A 20,314-nucleotide genomic window follows, 5' to 3' on the forward strand; every position below is an offset into this window, starting at 1 on the left:
TGGAATCACTTGGTACTTGCGAACCGTGCCTTATGGGCAAGATGACTAAAACGCCGTTCTCTGGAACTATGGAGCGAGCAACTGATTTGTTGGAAATCATACATACTGATGTTTGTGGCCCAATGAATGTTGAGGCTCGCGGCGGGTATCGTTATTTTCTCACCTTCACAGATGATTTGAGCAGATATGGGTATATCTACTTGATGAAACACAAGTCTGAAACATTTGAAAAGTTCAAAGAATTTCAGAGTGAAGTGGAAAATCATCGTAACAAGAAAATAAAGTTTCTACGATCTGATCGTGGAGGAGAGTATTTGAGTTATGAGTTTGGCCTACACTTGAAACAATGTGGAATAGTTTCGCAACTCACGCCACCTGGAACACCACAACGAAATGGTGTGTCTGAACGTCGTAATCGTACTTTACTTGATATGGTGCGATCTATGATGTCTCTTACTGATTTACCGCTATCGTTTTGGGGTTATGCTTTAGAGACGGCCGCATTCACGTTAAATAGGGCACCATCAAAATCCGTTGAGACGATGCCTTATGAACTATGGTTTGGCAAGAAACCAAAGTTGTCGTTTCTTAAAGTTTGGGGCTGCGATGCTTATGTGAAGAAACTTCAACCAGATAAGCTCGAACCTAAATCGGAGAAATATGTCTTCATAGGATACCCAAAAGAGACTGTTGGGTACACCTTCTATCACAGATCCCAAGGCAAGACTTTCGTTGCTAAGAATGGATCCTTTCTAGAGAAGGAGTTTCTCTCGAAAGAAGTGAGTGGGAGGAAAGTAGAACTTGATGAGATAACTGTATCTACTCCCTTGTTGGAAAGTAGTTCATGACAAGAACCGGTTCCTGTGACAACTACACCAACTAGTGAGGAAGCTAATGATATTGATCATGAAACTTCAGATCAAGTTTCTACTGAACCTCGTAGGTCTACCAGAGTAAGATCCGCAACAGAGTGGTACGGTAATCCTATTCTGGAAGTCATGTTACTTGACCATGAGGAACCTACGAACTATGAGGAAGCGATGATGAGCCCAGATTCCGCAAAATGGCCAGAGGCCATGAAATGTGAGATGGGATCCATGTATGAAAACAAAGTATGGACTTTGGTTGACTTGCCTGATGATCGGCAAGCCATTGAGAATAAATGGATCTTTAAGAAGAAGACTGACGCTGATGGTAATGTAACTGTCTATAAAGCTTGACTTGTTGCGAAAGGTTTTCGACAAGTTCAAGGGGTTGACTACGATGAGACTTTCTCACCCGTAGCGATGCTTAAGTCTGTCTGAATCATGTTAGCTATTGCTGCATTTCATGATTATGAAATTTGGCAAATGGATGTCAGGACTGCATTCTTGAATGGATTTCTAGAAGAAGAGTTGTATATGATGCAGCCGGAAGGTTTTGTTGATCCAAAAGGTGCTGACAAAGTGTGCAAGCTCTAGCGTTCCATTTATGGACTGGTGCAAGCATCTCGGAGTTGGAATAAACGCTTTGATAGTGTGATCAAAGCATATGGTTTTATACAGACTTTTGGAGAAGCCTGTATTTACAAGAAAGTGAGTGGGAGCTCTGTAGCATTTCTAATTTTATATGTAGATGACATATTATTAATTGGAAATGATATAGAATTTCTGGATAGCATAAAAGAATACTTGAATAAAAGTTTTTCAATGAAAGACCTCGGTGAAGCTGCTTACATATTGGGCATCAAGATCTATAGAGATAGATCAAGACGCTTAATAGGACTTTCACAAAGCACATACCTTGACAAAATTTTGAAAAAGTTCAAAATGGATCAGGCAAAGAAAGGATTCTTGCCTGTGCTACAAGGTGTGAAGTTGAGTCAAACTCAATGCCCGACCACAGCAGAAGATAGAGAGAAAATGAAAAATGTTCCCTATGCTTCAGCCATAGGCTCTATCATGTATGCAATGCTGTGTACCAGACCTGACGTATGCTTAGCAATAAGCTTGGCAGGAAGGTACCAAAGTAATCCAGGAGTGGATCACTGGACAGCGGTCAAGAACATCCTGAAATACCTGAAAAGGACTAAGGATATGTTTCTCGTATATGGAGGTGACAAAGAGCTAGTCGTAAACGGTTACGTCGATGCTGTTGGGGAACGTAGCAGAAATTCAAAAAAAAAATTCCTACGTATCACCAAGATCTATCTATGGAGAGACCAGCAACGAGTAGAAAGGAGAGTGCATCTACATACCCTTGTAGATCGCTAAGCGGAAGCGTTCAAGTGAACGGGGTTGATGGAGTCGTACTCGTCGTGATTCAGATCACCGATGATCCTAGTGCCGAACGGACGGCACCTCCGCGTTCAACACACGTACAGCTCGACGATGTCTCCCACGCCTTGATCCAGCAAGGAGAGAGGGAGAGGTTGAGGAAGACTCCATCCAGCAGCAACACAACGGCGTGGTGGTGATGGAGGAGCGTGGCAATCCTGCAGGGCTTCGCCAAGCACCTACGGGAGAGGAGGAGGTGTCACGGGAGGGAGGGAGGCGCCAAGGGCTCAGGTATGGATGCCCTCCCTCCCCTCCACTATATATAGGGGCAGGGGAGAGGGGGGAGGCGCAGCCTTGCCCCTTCCTCCAAGAAAGGGGTGCGGCTAAGAGGGGGGGAGTAGTCCATCCTCCCCAAGGCACCTCGGAGGTGCCTTCCCCCTTTAGGACTCTCCCCTTTTTCCTATATCTTGGCGCATGGGCCTCTAGGGGCTGGTGCCCTTGGCCCATGTAGGCCAAGGCGCACCCCCTACAGCCCATGTGGCCCCCCGGGGCAGGTGGCCCCACCCGGTGGGCCCCCGGGACCCTTCCGGTGGTCCCGGTACAATACCGATGACCCCGAAACTTGTCCCGATGGCCGAAACAGGAGTTCCTATATATAAATCTTTACCTCCGGACCATTCCGGAACTCCTCATGATGTCCGGGATCTCATCTGGGACTCCGAACAACATTTGGTAACCACATACAAACTTCCTTTATAACCCTAGCGTCATCGAACCTTAAGTGTGTAGACCCTACGGGTTCGGGAGACATGCAGACATGACCGAGACGTTCTCCGGTCAATAACCAACAGCGGGATCTGGATACCCATGTTGGCTCCCACATGTTCCATGATGATCTCATCGGATGAACCACGATGTCAAGGACTCAATCGATCCCGTATACAATTCCCTTTGTCTAGCGGTATGGTACTTGCCCGAGATTCGATCGTCGGTATACCGATACCTTGTTCAATCTCGTTACCGGCAAGTCTCTTTACTCGTTCCGTAACACATCATCCCGTGATCAACCCCTTGGTCACATTGTGCACATTATGATGATGTCCTACCGAGTGGGCCCAGAGATACCTCTCCGTTTACACGGAGTGACAAAATCCCAATCTCGATTCGTGCCAACCCAACAGACACTTTCAGAGATACCCGTAGTGTACCTTTATAGCCACCCAGTTACGTTGTGACGTTTGGCACACCCAAAGCACTCCTACGGTATCCGGGAGTTGCACAATCTCATGGTCTAAGGAAATGATACTTGACATTAGAAAAGCTTTAACATACGAACTACATGATCTTGTGCTAGGCTTAGGATTGGGTCTTGTCCATCACATCATTCTCCTAATGATGTGATCCCGTTATCAACGACATCCAATGTCCATGGTCAGGAAACCGTAACCATCTATTGATTAACGAGCTAGTCAACTAGAGGCTTACTAGGGACATGGTGTTGTCTATGTATCCACACATGTATCTGAGTTTCCTATCAATACAATTCTAGCATGGATAATAAACGATTATCATGAACAAGGAAATATAATAATAATCAATTTATTATTGCCTCTAGGGCATATTTCCAACAGTCTCCCACTTGCACTAGAGTCAATAATCTAGTTCACATCGATATGTGATTAACACTCAAGGTCACATCCCCATGTGACTAACACCCAAAGAGTTTACTAGAGTCAATAATCTAGTTCACATTTACCATGTGATTAACACTCGATGAGTTCTGGGTTTGATCATGTTATGCTTGTGAGAGAGGTTATAGTCAACGGGTCTGTACCTTTCAGATCCGTGTGTGCTTTACAAATCTCTATGTCATCTCCTAGATGCAGCTACCACGTTCTATTTGGAGCTATTCCAAATAACTGTTCTACTTGGAGCTATTCTAAATTGTTGCTCCATTATACATATCCGGTATCTCTACTCAGAGCTATCCGGATAGGTGTTAAGCTTGCATCGACGTAACCCTTTACGACGAACTCTTTTACCACCTCCATAATTGAGAAAATTCCTTAGTCCACTAGTTACTAAGGATAACTTTGACCGCTGTCCTGTGATCCATTCTTGGATCACTCTTGTACCCCTTGACTGACTCATGGTAAAGCACACTTCAGGTGCGGTACACAGCATAGCATACTGTAGAGCCTATGTCTTAAGCATAGGGGATGACCTTCGTTCCTTTCTCTCTATTCTGCCATGGTCGAGCTTTAAGTCTTAACTTCATACCTTACAACTCAGGCAAGAACTCCTTCTTTGACTGATCCATCTTGAACACCTTCAAGATCACGTCAAGGCATGTGCTCATTTGAAAGTACTATTAAGCGTTTTGATCTATCCTTATAGATCTTGATGCTCAATGTTCAAGTAGCTTAATCCAGGTTTTCCATTGAAAACACTTTCCAAATAACCCTATATGCTTTCCAGAAATTCTACGTCATTTCTGATCATTAATATGTCAACAACATACACTCATCAGAAATTCTATAGTGCTCCCACTCACTTCTTTGGAAATACAAGTTTCTCATAAACTTTGTATACACCCAAAATCTTTGATCATCATCAAAGCATACATTCCAACTCCGAGATGCTCACTCCAGTCCTCAGAAGGATTGCTGGAGCTTTGCATACTTATTAACATATTTCAGGATAGACAAAACCTTCCGGTTGTATCACATACAACCTTTCCTCAAAAATCGTCGAGGAAACAATGTTTTGACATCCTATCTGCAAGATTTCATAAATAATGCAGTAATTGCTAATATAATTCCAACAGACTCTTAGCATCGCTACGAGTGAGAAAGTCTCATCGTAGTCAACTCCTTGAACTTGTCGAAAAACATCTTAACGACAAGTCGAGCTTTCTCAATGGTGACACTTACCATCATTGTCTGTCTTCCTTTCAAAATCCATCTGCACTCAACAGCCTTACGACCATCGAGTTGTTCTGCCAAAGTCTACACTTTGTTTTCATACATGGATCCTATCTCGGATTTTATGGCTTCTAACCATTTGTCGGAATTTGGGCCCACCATCGCTTCTCCATAGCTCGTAGGTTCATTGTTGTCTAGCAACATGACCTTCAAGACAGGATTACTGTACCACTCTGAAGTAGTACGTATCCTTGTCACCCTACGAGGTTCGGTAGTGACTTGATCCGAAACTTCATGATCACTATCATAAGCTTCCACTTCAATTGGTGTAGGTGCCACAGGAACAACTTCCTGTGCCCTGCTACACACTTGTTGAAGTGACGGTTCAATAACCTCATCAAGTCTCCACCATCCTCCCACTCAACTCTTTCGAGAGAAACCTTTCCTCGAAAAAGGACCCAATTCTAGAAACAATTCATATTGCTTTCGGATCTGAATTAGGAGGTATACCCAACTGTTTTTGGGTGTCCTATGAAGATGTACTTTACCCGCTTTGGGTTCGAGCTTAATCCTGAAACTTTTTCACATAAGCGTTGCAGCCCCAAACCTTTAAGAAACGACAACTTAGGTTTCTCTAAACCATAATTCATACGGTGTCATCTCATCGGAATTACGTGGTGCCCTATTTAAAGTGAATGTGGTTGTCTCTAATGCCTAACCCATGAACGATAGTGGTAATTCGATAAGAGACATCATGGTACGCACCATATCCAATAGGGTGCAACTATGATGTTCGGACACACCATCACACTATGGTGTTCCAGGCGGTATTAATTGTGAAACAATTTCCACAATGTCTTAATTGTGTGCCAAAATTCGTAACTCAGATATTCATCTCTATGATCATATCATAGACATTTTATCCTCTTGTCACAATGATCTTCTACTTCACTCTGAAATTACTTGAACCTTTCAATAATTCAGACTCGTTATTCATCAAGTAATTATACTCAACGTCTACTCAAATTATCTGTGAAGTAAGAACATAACAATATCCACTACATGCCTCAGCACTCATTGGACTGTACACATCAAAATGTATTACTTCCAACAAGTTGCTTTCTTTTTCCATTTTACTAGAAGTGAGGCTTTTCAGTCATCTTGTCCATGTGGTATGATTTGCATATCTCAAGTGATTCAAAATCAAGTGAGTCCGAACGGTCCATTTGCATGGAGTTTCTTCATGCATATACACCAATAGACATGGTTCGCATGTCTCAAACTTTTCAAAAATGAGTGAGCCCAAAGATCCATCAATATGGAGCTTCTTCATGCGTTTTATACCGATATGACTTACGTGGCAGTGCCACAAGTAGGTGGTACTATCATTACTATCTTTTGGCATGAACATGTGTATTACTACGATCGAGATTTAATCAACCATTCAGGTTTAATGCTAATCTTGATGGTAGAGGGAGCGTGCGATGTTTGATTACATCAAACTTGGAAACACTTCCAACATATATCGTCAGCTCACTTTTAGCTAGTCTCCGTTTATTCCGTAGCTTTTATTTTGAGTTACTAACACTTAGCAACCGAACCGGTATCTAATACCCTGGTGCTACTAGGAGTACTAGCAAAGTACACATTAACACAATGTATATCCAATATACTTCTATCGACCTTGCCAGCCTTCTTATCTACCAAGTATCTAGGGTAATTCTGCTCTAGTGGTTGTTCCCCTTATTACAGAAGCACTTAGTCTCGGGTTTGGGTTTTACCTTGGGTTTCTTCACTAGAGCAGCAGCTGATTTGCCGTTTCATGAAGTATCCCTTCTTGCCCTTGCCCTTCTTGAAACTAGTGTTTTCACCAACCATCAACAATTGATGCTCCTTCTTGATTTCTACTTTCGCGGTGTCAAACATCGCGAATACCTCAAGGATCATCATATCTATCCCTGATATGTTATAGTTCATCACGAAGCTCTAACAGCTTGGTGGCAATGACTTTGGAGAACCATCACTGTCTTATCTGGAAGATCAACTCCCACTCGATTCAAATGATTGTTGTACTCAGACAATCTGAGCACAAGCTCAACAATTGAGCTTTTCTCCTTAGTTTGCAGGTTAAGAAAGTCATCGGAGGTTTTATACCTCTTGACATGGGCACGAGCCTGAAATCCCAATTTCAGCCCTCAAAACATCTCATATGTTTCGCGACGTTTCAAAAACGTCTTTGGTGCCTCAACTCTAAACCGTTTAACTGAACTATCATGTAGTTATCAAAACGTGTATGTCAGATGTTCGCAACAACCACAGACAACGTTCGAGGTTCAGCACACTGAGCGGTGCATTAAGGACATAAGCCTTCTATGAAGCAATGAGGACAATCCTCAGTTTACGGACCTAGTCCGCATAATTGCTACTATCAACTTTCAACTAATTTTTCTCTAGGAACATATCTAAACAGTAGAACTATAGCGTGAGCTACGACATAATTTGCAAAATCCTTTTGACTATGTTCAGGATAATTAAGTTCATCTTATGAACTCCCACTCAGATAGACATCCCTCTAGTCATCTAAGTGATTACATGATCCGAGTCAAACTAGGCCGTGTCCGATCATCACGTGAGACGGACTAGTCATCATCGGTGAACATCTTCATGTTGATCGTATCTTCTATACGACTCATGCTCGACCTTTCGGTCTCCGTGTTCCGAGGCCATGTCTGTACATGCTAGGCTCGTCAAGTTAACCCTAAGTGTTTCGCGTGTGTTCCGAGGCCATGTCTGTACATGCTAGGCTCGTCAACACCCATTGTATTTGAACGTCTGAATAAAACACCCGATCATCACGTGATGTTTTGAAACAGCGAACTGTCGCAACGGTGCACAGTTAGGGAAGAACACTTCTTGAAATTGTTGTAAGGGATCATCTTATTTACTACCGTCGTTCTAAGAAAATAAGATGTATAAACATGATAAACATCACATGCAATCAAATAGTGACATGATATGGTCATCATCACTTTGCTCCTTTTGATCTCCATCTTCGGGGCTCCATGATCATCATCGTCACCGGCATGACACCATGATCTCCATCATCATGATCTCCATCATCGTGTCTTCATGAAGTTGCCTCGCCAACTATTACTTCTACTACTATGGCTAACGGTTAGCAATAAAGTAAAGTAATTACATGACGTTTAAGTTGACACGCAGGTCACAAATAAATAAAGACAACTCCTATGGCTCCTGCCGGTTGTCATACTCATCGACATGCAAGTCGTGAATCCTATTACAAGAACATGATCAATCTCATACATTGCATATCATTCATCACATTCTTGTTGGCCATATCACATCACAAAGCATACCCTGCAAAAACAAGTTAGACGTCCTCTAATTGTTGTTTGCATGTTTTACGTGGCTGCTATGGGTTTCTAGCAAGAACGTTTCTTACCTACGCATGAACCACAACGTGATATGCCAATTGCTATTTACCCTTCATAAGGACCCTTTTCATCGAATCCGATCCGACTAAAGTGGGAGAGACAGACACCCGCCAGCCACTTTATGCAACTAGTGCATGTTTGTCGGTGGAACCGGTCTCACGTAAGCGTACGTGTAAGGTTGGTCCGGGCCGCTTCATCCCACGATGCCGCCGAATCAAGATAAGACTAGTAACGGCAAGCATATTGAACAATATTGACGCCCACAACTACTTTGTGTTCTACTCGTGCAAAGAATCTACGCAATAGACCTAGCTCATGATGCCACTGTTGGGGAACGTAGCAGAAATTCAAAAAAAAATTCCTACGTATCACCAAGATCTATCTATGGAGAGACCAGCAACGAGTAGAAAGGAGAGTGCATCTACATACCCTTGTAGATCGCTAAGCGGAAGCGTTCAAGTGAACGGGGTTGATGGAGTCGTACTCGTCGTGATTCAGATCACCGATGATCCTAGTGCCGAACGGACGGCACCTCCGCGTTCAACACACGTACAGCTCGACGATGTCTCCCACGCCTTGATCCAGCAAGGAGAGAGGGAGAGGTTGAGGAAGACTCCATCCAGCAGCAGCACAACGGCGTGGTGGTGATGGAGGAGCGTGGCAATCCTGCAGGGCTTCGCCAAGCACCTACGGGAGAGGAGGAGGTGTCACGGGAGGGAGGGAGGCGCCAAGGGCTCAGGTATGGATGCCCTCCCTCCCCTCCACTATATATAGGGGCAGGGGAGAGGGGGGAGGCGCAGCCTTTCCCCTTCCTCCAAGAAAGGGGTGCGGCTAAGAGGGGGGAGGAGTCCATCCTCCCCAAGGCACCTCGGAGGTGCCTTCCCCCTTTAGGACTCTCCCCTTTTTCCTATATCTTGGCGCATGGGCCTCTAGGGGCTGGTGCCCTTGGCCCATGTAGGCCAAGGTGCACCCCCTACAGCCCATGTGGCCCCCCGGGGCAGGTGGCCCCACCCGGTGGGCCCCCGGGACCCTTCCGGTGGTCCCGGTACAATACCGATGACCCCGAAACTTGTCCCGATGGCCGAAACAGGACTTCCTATATATAAATCTTTACCTCCGGACCATTCTGGAACTCCTCGTGATGTCCGGGATCTCATCAGGGACTCCGAAGAACATTCGGTAACCACATACAAACTTCCTTTATAACCCTAGCGTCATCGAACCTTAAGTGTGTAGACCCTACGGGTTCGGGAGACATGCAGACATGACCGAGACGTTCTCCGGTCAATAACCAACAGCGGGATCTGGATACCCATGTTGGCTCCCACATGTTCCACGATGATCTCATCGGATGAACCACGATGTCAAGGACTCAATCGATCCCGTATACAATTCCCTTTGTCTAGCGGTATGGTACTTGCCCGAGATTCGATCGTCGGTATACCGATACCTTGTTCAATCTCGTTACCGGCAAGTCTCTTTACTCGTTCCATAACACATCATCCCATGATCAACCCCTTGGTCACAATGTGCACATTATGATGATGTCCTACCGAGTGGGCCCAGAGATACCTCTCCGTTTACACGGAGTGACAAAATCCCAATCTCGATTCGTGCCAACCCAACAGACACTTTCAGAGATACCTGTAGTGTACCTTTATAGCCACCCAGTTACGTTGTGACGTTTGGCACACCCAAAGCACTCCTACGGTATCCGGGAGTTGCACAATCTCATGGTCTAAGGAAATGATACTTGACATTAGAAAAGCTTTAGCATACGAACTACATGATCTTGTGCTAGGCTTAGGATTGGGTCTTGTCCATCACATCATTCTCCTAATGATGTGATCCCGTTATCAACGACATCCAATGTCCATGGTTAGGAAACCGTAACCATCTATTGATTAACGAGCTAGTCAACTAGAGGCTTACTAGGGACATGGTGTTGTCTATGTATCCACACATGTATCTGAGTTTCCTATCAATACAATTCTAGCATGGATAATAAACGATTATCATGAACAAGGAAATATAATAATAATCAATTTATTATTGCCTCTAGGGCATATTTCCAACAGATGCAAGCTTTGACACTGATCCGGATGATTCTAAATCGCAAACCGGATACGTGTTTTTATTAAACAGTGGAGCTGTAAGTTGGTGCAGTTCTAAACAAAGCATCGTAGCGGGATCTACATGTGAAGCGGAGTACATAGCTGCTTCGGAAGCAGCAAATGAAGGAGTCTGGATGAAGGAGTTCATTTCCGATCTAGGTGTCATACCTAGTGCATCGGGACCAATGAAGATCTTCTGTGACAATACTGGTGCAATTGCCTTGGTAAAGGAATCCAGATTTCACAAGAGGACCAAGCACATCAAGAGACGCTTCAATTCCATTCGGGACCAAGTCCAAGTGGGAGACATAGAGATTTGCAAGATACATACGGATCTGAATGTTGCAGATCCATTGACTAAGCCTCTCTCACGAGCAAAACATGATCAGCACCAAGACTCCATGGGTGTTAGAATCATTACTATGTAATCTAGATTATTGACTCTAGTGCAAGTGGGAGACTGAAGGAAATATGCCCTAGAGGCAATAATAAAGTTATTATTTATTTCCTCATATCATGATAAATGTTTATTATTCATGCTAGAATTGTATTAACCGGAAACATGATACATGTGTGAATACATAGACAAACATAAAGTCACTAGTATGCCTCTACTTGACTAGCTCATTAATCAAAGATGGTTATGTTTCCTAACCATAGACATGTGTTGTCATTTGATTAATGGGATCACATCATTAGGATAATGATGTGATTGACATGACCCATTCCGTTAGCCTAGCACTTGATCGTTTAGTATATTGCTATTGCTTTCTTCATGACTTATACAAAGTTCCTGCAACTATGAGATTGTGCAACTCCCGTTTACCAGAAGAACACTTTGTGTGCTACCAAACGTCACAACGTAACTGGGTGATTATAAAGGTGCTCTACAGGTGTTTCTGAAGGTACATGTTGGGTTGGCATAAATCGAGATTAGGTTTTGTCACTCCGATTGTCGGAGAGGTATCTCTGGGCCCTCTCGGTAATACTCATCACCTAAGCCTTGCAAGCATTATAACTAATGAGTTAGTTATAAGATGATGTGTTACAGAACGAGTAAAGAGACTTGCCGGTAACGAGATTGAACTAGGTATTGGATACCGACGATCAAATCTCGGGCAAGTAACATACCGATGACAAAGGGAACAACGTATGTTGTTATGCGGTTTGACCGATAAAGATCTTTGTAGAATATGTAGGAACCAATATGGGCATCCAGGTCCCGCTATTGGTTATTGACCGAGAATGGTTCTAGGTCATGTCTACATAGTTCTCGAACCCGTAGGGTCCGCATGCTACACGTTACGATGACAGTTTTATTATGAGTTTATAAGTTTTGATGTACCGAAGTTTGTTCAGAGTCCCGGATGTGATTACGGACATGACAAGGAGTCTCGAAATGGTCGAGACATAAAGATTGATATATTGGAAGCCTATGTTTGGACATCGGAAAGGTTCCGGGTGAAATCGGGATTTTACTGGAACACCAGGGGGTTACCGGAACCCTCCTGGGGGTTAATGGGCCTTAGTGGGCCATGAGGGAGAAGAGGAGGGCCGGCTAGGGCAGGCCACGCGCCCCCTCCCCCCTAGTCCGAATAGGACAAGGAAGGGGGGGGCGGCGCCCCCCTTTCCTCTTTCCCCTCCCCCCTTTTCCTTCTCCACCAAGGCAAGAGGGGGGAGTCCTACTCCCAGTGGGAGTAGGACTCCTCCAGGTGCACCCCAAGGGGCCCGGCCGTACCTCCCCCTCCCTCCTTTATATACGGGGGCAGGGGGGCACCCCATAACACACAAGTTGATCTACGGATCGTTCCTTAGCCGTGTGCGGTGCCCCCCTCCACCATATTCCACCTCGGTCATATCGTCACGGAGTTTAGGCGAAGCCCTGCGCTGGTAGAACATCATCATCGTCACCACACCGTCGTGCTGACGGAACTCATCCCCGAAGCTTTGCTGGATCGGAGCCCGGGGATCGTCATCGAGCTGAACGTGTGCTGAACTCGGAGGTGCTGTACGTTCGGTGCTTGGATCGGTCGGATCGTGAAGATGTACGACTACATTAACCGCGTTGTCATAACGCTTCCGCTTACGGTCTACGAGGGTACATGGACAACACTCTCCCCTCTCGTTGCTATGTCATCACCATGATCTTGCTTGTACGTAGGATTTTTTTTGAAATTACTACGTTCCCCAACACCCGGATGTCTGCAAAGTCTTCTTCCCTGCCGCCAACAGCCATCGCACTCGTAGCACCCTCAATGTATTAGCAGAGGCCTACACCGCGTCACAAGACAGGTGGTACCCTTCCATATATTCTTAAGTTATTGATCTCACCCGGAAAATACATCGTAAATTGTTTACTGTACTTTTCTTGTCTGTACCAAATCATAGTGGCTAGTTGAAAGCAAACATTGGTTGTGAAGTAGCTTTGTCCGGTTTGCACCTTTAGATCTGCCATGGAACAGTCACTATACTCATAAAGCTTATGGTTTCCCCCCTTTATATTCACTACCATCATCGTAGGTGCTTCGTGTCGTGCTAGCACTACTCCTCAAGACCTCAACCCAAAGCTTACGTGTTGAAATACGAATCTGATATGATGCTCATATCACTAAAACAGAGAATGTTTAATTGGTCATCTGATGTTCCTATATTCGTTTCGAAAAGCATGTGTGCCACCCACTGGTCCAGCTAGTTCCACTTTCCTAATTTTACTCTTGATGCTTAGGGTTTTCCCCTTTTATCTACTCTACTATGATCTGCGTAGGTGCTTTCTGTCGTACTAGCATTAATCCACCCTTAAAACTAAACAACACAACACTCAAAATTCCAAAGCTTAGTTGTTCAAATATGATTGTGATATGATACTGATATTAGTTAACAAACACATTTAATTGGTTAGCTAAAGGTTCCACTTGAGTTTCCAAATGCATGTCATGACATATAGAGAGACAGCAGAATTGCATTTCTTTGTCACTTGTTGACTGTACTTTCTTGTCCATACTAAATCTTAGTTGTTATTTCAAAGCAAACATTGGGGTCTAACTACCCTTTGCGTGGTTTGTAGCTTCAGATCTGCCATCCCACTGTCACGGTCAGCACTATACTCATCATGCTTACGGTTTCCCCATTTTATGATGACCACGATCAGCCTACGTGCCATAATAGCACTGCTCCACCCATCGAGCTAAACAAGCTTAGTTGTGCAAATTCAAATATGATATTATGCTGATATTAGTAAAACTGAGAGATGTTTAATTGGTCAGCTAAATGTTCCCACTTTAGTTTCGAAATGCATGTGAGCCACATATGGAGAGACCTGAAGGAATAGTATTTCTCTGTGCGCTCTGGTTCTTCATGGGTGGCCAACCGACATTGTATAGAAAGACTTGTAATATCTTCAATCTGCTTGCTCTTCTGCTCTTCTTTATGATGATCCTCTTCTCTTGCGGTCGACTAGTCAGGTCGAGTTGTTCTCCCTTAGTATATTTTGAATCTGCCAGGTCAGGTCAACTTGTTCTTCTTTACTATATGTTGAAGCTGTCATCTGCGAAGTGTCATCACTTCTGGCACTCTCATATTTTGAGTAGTAGGCCACATTATATTAATGCGCACACAAAATTACAGCATGCATGGCATCTCTTAGAAGAATTGCAGAGATAACACAAAGGGGTTTACAGGGAGGCAGTATTGGATTAGAATCACTTCTGCATTACAAAGATAATCTCACTTGTTTTTATGTTTTCATGCATGTCAGGTATTAAACATTATCAAAATGAATATGAGAATGGGCACACGAGAGGAATATTGCGGAACAATCCACTTGCTAACAAACTTGGCATGGTGGAGGATGGCATATCTTATTCACCCATCAAGGTGCTTGCTCTAACTTGGCAAGGTTGTATTGGTCGCACATATTTTGCATCTGACCGCTTGCATTACTTCTACTTTGTTACACCATCTGCTTAGTTTAAGCATCATATATGAGTATATGCCATACCTATCCATTTTTTGTACCTATTCCATGTATTCTCATACTATATTTTTCCAGTCAAATGTTGTTCTTTCGTAATAGATCTCCAAAAGGAAGAGGGTGAGTGCAGAACCTCAAGGAGTACAAACTAGGTATTTGGAAAAGGTAGTGATACCTGTTAAATCAGATAGATCAGCAGCCACAGAAAACACAAACCCAATAGTACCACACTTTACCCCTACTCCACTGGCCAAACCCCTATTAGAACTGTTGAGAGCCCAACGTCAGGTACTGTCTATGATATCAATTCAAAATTTGAACTCCTAAATGTCTGCATGTACATTACCTTCTCTCTTGTATGAAAACTAATTTCATATGAATCTCCTTGCTCAAAGGATCATAGGATCTCACAACAATACTGGGCTCTGCATTGCTCTTGTCAGTACCTCTTGCCCTTTTGCCTTGTAATGTTGTACTTAATTATTTGCTATTTGGTTATGTATCATTAGTCTACACCTGAGCTTCATTATCCTCTATTTCATCCAATATTATTTGATCTATATTTACTCTTTGCAAAATGTAGAATAATGGCAACGCCTATAAAGAATTTTCTTTGGGGAATTTATTGAATTATCCTTCCATCAACATGGAGAAGGGCTTTGTCCAGCCCGTGTTAACATGTAATGTAAGTTCACCCTTCTCAAGCCTTCAAACTTTGTTCTAGTATAGATTTGGATAGGCATCATTTCCTCCGCTATTGTTTACTTTGTTGTTTACATCTAATTGGATGTTTGCAACAACTACGAGTTTTAAATTGTAGTTGTAAAAACATGTTCCTTATGCAGAACAGATCCATTTATTTTCTTATATAATTGTGAAACATGTTACATGTCTCCTTTTTTTCTCTTTCAGAGTCGTATCTCTTATACCAGGCAGAACTTTAGGGAAGATAATGAGCCAAACCATCTTGAGGATAGCGAGATGACCCCAAGGTCCTGTCTTCATGAAGACAGTGAGTTGAAGCTACTCACCAGCAGGTGTGAGTCAACCTCTGTGTAGTCACTGCCTCAATCAGTTTGACTTGTTCAGTCTCAACTTAAAGCGGAAAGGCTTGCTTCAGCTCAGCTCCGACTTGAAGTCAAAGATGTAATGAAGATGTCAGAGGACTACCTTGCGCACTATGGTGCCATACAGCTAGAGATGAAGCATCTATCGCTGACACAACTGAGGTCTCATCAGCTTGTTCTGCTGCTTGCGGGCCCGTCCTGGCAAGGCCTAGAGCCTTCTGAAGTGCTCTTAGTTTTGTATATTCTTTTGTCGACACGTTTATATGCACTGGTGGCGACCTTTGATGCCCAGTGGATGTAATATGTGTAATAGCCATGATAGCCTAGCAAAAGTTGCTTGCTTATTTATTTCCTTATTGTCTTGTTTATTTTTTTGCTTGTAGTCAGTGCAGTTCTTTCTCCGTGGTTTGCTAGTGGTCGCAATAACCTATTTTTAAAAACTAGGCCATAATAACCATAGGCTACATATTTACTGTAGTTACCATGGGCCTCTTACGGGCCGTAGAAACAATGGGCCTTCTAAGGGCCATAGAAACAATGGGCCTTCTACGAGGCGTAGAAACAATGGGCCTTCTACGGGCCGTAGACACAATGGGTCTTCTACGGGCCGTATCATCAATGGGCCTTCTACGGGCCGTATGATCGATTGGCCAAACATGGGCCAATAACAGACCGCATTATGGCCGTAAATAGGCTAGAGTTGGAATCGTCCGTTCATGGGCCGACCATAACGGGCCATCTTTAATCGGCCTATTTGATGACGCTATGAAAACGGCCCAACGTATTAATGGGCCACAAACGGGCCGACTGTAACCATGAGCTGAATTTGGCCCACAGGCAGAAAATGAAAGTAACGGGCCATAAGTAAACGAATGCTGGAAATGAGCCCAGGAATAAATGGGCCCTGAGAAGGCCAAAAGATAACATGGGCTGGAAATGGCCCAATGGAATAATGGACCGTTAATGGGTATAAAGTGATACACTGATCATTACGGGCCAGTTTCACCACAGGCCGTTAATGGGCCAAGAGTCACAAAGGGACTCATATGGGCCGAAAGAAGGCATGGGCCGAAAGTTAAAACGGTCTGGAATCATATTGGACGGCCCAGATGACGCTACTGGGCCTAATTCAGATAGGTCGTAACGGGCCCTGGGTTAGGAGGTTGTAAATGGGCTATATGCGAACAGGCCGTTAGCAGGCTTTCCGTGGGCCGGCCCGCCACCCTTTGACCAAGTCAAATGGGCCGGCCTTTTCACAGGAATGGGCCTCTGTTGGGCCATGCCACGTGTCGATGTATCATAGGCGTCTTCGGTTCAATGAGTGGATGACATCAGTCCCAACGGTGAGCCGACACGTGTTTCCTCCAGCCAATGATGATTTTACACGTGGAAAATCCCCATTGGTCGGGGTTGTTAACGGGTTATCGGATCCAAAACCGGACCCAATAGCTTAACGGCGAGCCGTTACGGTGGATGCGACGTGTCGGTCACCCATGACGAAAGCACTTCTATGACGCGCGATTTATCGTTATGGAAGTGGACACTTTCGTGATGATAATTTTGGTGTTGTCATGGAATACTTCTACGACAACACATGTATGACTATCTTGATTCGGTCATAAAATCGTCACGGATGTACATGCATGACAGAAAACGTGACCTACTGTGACAAACATGTATCATCACGTAAGTGTATTTTTTTGTAGTGATCGCTGCTACTAGCCTCAATGTGCTGCAACTGGCCAAATCCACCGCATCAAACTCCCCGTGTGGATAGATCCTAGAGGGTTGACAAGAATGACGATGGATAGGTTTTTGAGCTCGCATGTGCAAGCAATCCTCACCTAAGATGGATGGCCAGTGGCGGCGAAGGGGTGGTGGGCAGGGGGGCGTGGAGCTTGTCATAGAGGGGACAATAGGCATCATACCACGTGAGGACATATGTAGCAGTGCATTATTATTTTGTGGTGCTTCTGTGTTAACTAAAACTAAATATAAAATCTAATAGCTAAAAATTCTTTAAAAAATTGACAACCTTGATAATGATGCATTTGCAGTGCTATAAAACTTCAAGACCATATTGCGCACAGCAAGAGAAAAAAAGAAGACAAACTGACTATGTGTAGTACCATAATTTAAATATGGCAGATTTGCCTTTTTTATATATCTGTCCATAAAGTTTTGAGATGAGACTTTGGAGCATCATAATGACATCTTGTATCAATGTTGCTAAAAGAATCAGAGTTTTTTAGCGTTTGTATTGCACTTTTAGTATAGGTAGCAAAGAAGCATCACTAGGGAATATATGGCGAGGAGCCCTAAGAGATGGGGAGGAAGGCCAAGAGGTAGCAAAAATGGAGGGCTTCTTTAAGACGAAGGTGAAATTTTGTCTTGTTTTGTTACTTCAAATGAAACAAACAAGCAGGAGATTTGTTTGGCAACATCAGCAATAGAAAAAGAGTGTGAGGAGGATAGATGGGTTGGTTGAACATTGGGGCCATGCTGATGAGTCCTTGGGCAGAAGGGGGGACGAGGTAGAGGTGGCCACAGGAAAAATAAGTGTGTCGGCCTGTGGGGGTGGCGATTTGTGTCACACAAGTGGCGGGGTACGCTGTTTTCAAGCCACACATTTGTGTCTTGACCCGTCAAGTGGATTGGTCTCTTGCATGTGTTTAGGGCTTAATTCCCTATGAATTCCTACATGAGGCAGCTTTTGACCAAGAAAGTAGAGTCCACCCACCACACCTCTTATGATTTTTTCTTCAAATTTTTCAATCTATTGTATCCTTTGAACCCGAAGTCCAATTTGTATTCGCGTTTGTTGTGATGAGGGCGTTGAAACAAGACACTCTTGAATGCAGTTGGACAAATTTTAGAAACTTCACCAAGTTTCAACTACTGAAACTTGATAAGAACGAATAATAAATTCATCAACTTTCAGAACTAAAACTAAAACACACACCCTAAACCCTAAGTTTTTAAAACTAAAACTTAAAGACTAACTCATAAACCCTTATTCCTAAGCCCTAAATCCTAAACCCAGAACCCTAAAAGCAAATGAAACCTGGTAAAACTTAATGCAATATGATCAAAACATAATATTACAACTATCAAGTTTGCCGAAACTTGATTTTTTTTTTTGAAGTTGTCTGATATGTATCCAAAATTTGTCTTGTTTCAAATTTCTCGTCGCAATGAATAAAATATGCAAACAGAACTTAATTTAGACTTCCGGTTCAAAAGGTATAGTAGATTCAGATTTGAAGATGAAATGAAAAGGCATGGGAGGTGGGGTGGTGGGTGCATGCACATGTGGTAAAACCTGCCAAAAGCATGCATGGATAGACCCCCACCTTACAACAATCAAAGGCCTTAAGACCAAGCAAGTTTTCTAATCTTAAAGCAATCCACGGCTATATGCGTGTGTGCTCCTGTCCCTGCCTGCCCCTCAGAATTTCTGCGTTGGCGGGCCGAATGAACACAATGATATAGCTTTGTTCTTTGGTACTTGATCGCAATATTGAAAACAAAAGAATGTATTGTTGAATATTAGTTGGGCTTTAGCCCTATATAATATCTAATTCCTGTAACATCTCAAAGGCCAATGTGTGGTTTCATGGCATGATCGAGTAGACTTGAGACCAAACACATAAGAAGCTCTCTTTGACATTCTATTAGAGCATGAGAAGATGAGTGGTATAACCGCGTGCCTTCTTCTACTTTCTATTGTTCGTCTGTGTCCACTATTTCGACTACTTAGACTTTATTGTTTGTTCATCTACGTCCACTAGTTCGCCTACTTCCTCGACTTCCTCAGTATCACTATGGGCCATAACCATGACGCCAAGACGACGGTCGTCGATGACGGTGTGGCTGCCGTTGTCGCTTTGACTTTTTCAACTGGAAGGCATGATCCTTTCATCTCCCTTTTTACGGGTTCAAGTGTTAGTTGTACATGTTAATTTACATGTTCTATGGTTAGTACATTCTTACACGACCACCAGCATTCAATATGAGATTAATATTGTTAGCATTGTGGTCATGATTATGTATGGATTAAATTAACCAGAAACTGCTAATTTATCCAATGGATAATACACACATGAATATAACTGGTTCCAACAAAGGATTGCAATACATAGGACAACTGCAGGCATACTCATTTGGATGCAACACGAGGAAACTACTAGTGGAAAAGTGTCTCGGTCTTACGCGATCGAGTCATAAGAGCATCTCCAACAGCCGCGCTAAACTAGCGCCGCGCAGCAAATTCGTCGGTTTTAGCGCGCGCGCAACGCGGCGGGTCGCTTGAGCGGGCGCGCAAAAACGGCGCGCGCGCTATACCGAGTTGGGCGCGCTGTCGGAAACGCCATCCCGCGCGGCGTATTTCGGGCGCCTGCTACAGCGCGCGGCACACTCGACCGCTCGCGCCGCACTCTCTCCTTTCCTCCTCCCACGCCCCGCGTGCGCCGGCGTCGGCGCCACCCATGGACGCGCACACCGGCGCCCCGCTCTCCCCGCTGTACAGC

Source organism: Triticum dicoccoides, chromosome 5B (genome assembly GCF_002162155.2).
Source record: "Triticum dicoccoides isolate Atlit2015 ecotype Zavitan chromosome 5B, WEW_v2.0, whole genome shotgun sequence".
NCBI lineage: Eukaryota > Viridiplantae > Streptophyta > Magnoliopsida > Poales > Poaceae > Triticum > Triticum dicoccoides.